Source organism: Lucilia cuprina, chromosome 4 (assembly GCF_022045245.1).
Source record: "Lucilia cuprina isolate Lc7/37 chromosome 4, ASM2204524v1, whole genome shotgun sequence".
Classification (NCBI taxonomy): Eukaryota; Metazoa; Arthropoda; class Insecta; order Diptera; family Calliphoridae; genus Lucilia; species Lucilia cuprina.
Genome location: NC_060952.1, coordinates 68,470,044 through 68,472,257, shown reverse-complemented (window position 1 = coordinate 68,472,257; position 2,214 = coordinate 68,470,044).

Here is a 2,214-nt window from a genome sequence, read left to right as displayed (position 1 = left end):
TCTGTATTTTCTTTATACTTCTCTTAGCAAGGTACATAGCTCTCGTCTTGTCTGAATTGAAAGAGAGATTCAAGAATTTTCAGAATTTTAGACTTCAAATTCTCAACAGCCAACTCAAAATCTCTATCAAATTATACGATTGTAAAGTCAACCGCAAATTGATACAGTAAGATGTTGTTATCCTGAATTTCATGTAATTTTCCTGTGTATAAGTTAAAAAACATTGGAGATAAACAACTTTCCTGTGGAAGCCTATCATCAGCCGTATTACTATTGTTGCCCAATATTAGAGTACGTTTCGAAAGAAACTTTTTTAAACATTCCACATAAATATGTTCATCAAAATAGAGATGCTCACACAGTTATAAGCATTGCTTATATTAAGAACCAGAATTATGACCTTAGAACCTTTATGCTTCAGTTTCGCGACATTATGCAAAAAATCATTTAAACACATGGACGATGATCTTCCTTTCCTGTGGGCAAAACTTCCCTCAGGAATAATGGAGTTGTCGTTAATAAATTTATTTATCCTCTCCTTAATCATCATGTTGACAATCTTAAGTAAAACTGATATCAGAGTAATTGGACAGAAGTTCTCATAGTTCGACATGTTGATTGTGCTCCACTCTTTACTAACATTTGATTCCAAAAAGGCATCATTTAAAGCTGTTAATAAGGAACATTTAGCAAAATCTGGATCATATCATAGGTAATATTGTCAACTCCTTCAGCTGATTTTCAGGTTTTGTTGTGTAGAACATGTTGTAATTCATCAAAAGTGAAAGTAGGGTTACCATCATCTAATGCACGAGTAATATTGACGTTTGGTATCTCATGGGTGAGTCTCGAACCGAAACTTGCGCCTTTAGAAATTGTAAGTAAAATTGATTGATGTCACTATTCCAAGGGGATGAGATACGTGTGTTGCCACCATTAACATTGCCAACGAACCGGCAGGCCTCCCTTGAATTGGGATGCTCATTCAGTTTCCGAATTTGTGTTTCATAGGATTTTCTTTTTGTCGTAATAATGGCCTCCTTCTAGACCGATATTGCAGTCACCGCTTCATTAAAGTTGTCCACTGTTGGGAATTTTTCGAATTTTTGCGAGCTGCAAGCTGAAATAATTTTACCAAATCATTATTCTACCAAGCCTTGGGTGTTATCTTGTCCTTCAATTCATAAGAGGCATGTTTAATCTCATTTGCAAAAACTGATTGAATCTCATTTATATCGGGATTGAAATTCACCTCGCTGAGCGCAGATATTAATTTCCTTTTAGCCAGAAATGTTTTAACCTTAGGATAAACTCGCATAATATCAGAAAGAATAGGGTAATGATGACTGCCTGCAGGAAGCATAGGTGCGATCTTCCATCTAGTTGTGCAGTCAGTGTTAGTAAAGGTTAGATCAAGTACAGTACCCATTGGTCCACTAAGGTTAAGTTTGCATGTAGGACTTAAATCATTCAAGCGTTTAAAGTTAGATTTGTTGATCATGTCAGCCAATTTTCAAGTTTCCAAGTTTCAAGATAAGTACGTGGTATAAATAGGGTAAGCTTCTTCCCAGCTAGAGCATTGTTGCGAATAGCATTATTAGCATTCCCAACAGAATCGAAGGTGACCCTATACAGGGATACACAAATTGCCTTAATTGATTTAATACCAATTACGTGCACATCACGAATTTTCTCCCAAAGGTATAGCCTGTTGTGTCAATGTTTTGTATATACCAAAGGTCGACTTTTTTTTAAATACCATGATTGTTTTATTTAATGACAGTGTGGTAACCTTAGTCGGTTGCGAAAATAGATTGGCAAGTCATATAGTTTGACAGATGAAGGAGGGAGAAAAAGGGAAAGAAATCAAGAGGACACGTTTTAGTTTTTTTTTTTGTGAAGAGACGTCGACGAGAACAGAACAGAAAATATTAGGAAAAATACGGAAAATAAGTTGTAAAAGAAGGTGAACACGTGATTAAGGTATAACTGTTTCTGTCGTAAAATATTTTTGGCGTGGAAAGTTAACCCCACCATAGTACTGCGATATTATATTAAACATATTTATATATTAAACATCTTGCTGCGACTACATATTGCTCTAGGCGGAGTATAATTAAACATTCGGTGGCGTTCCCGGCACTTGTTGATGCTGCTAACCACCTGTGGATGCTCCTAGCAACCGTGGAGGCTCCAGACAACTTGTTGGTACCC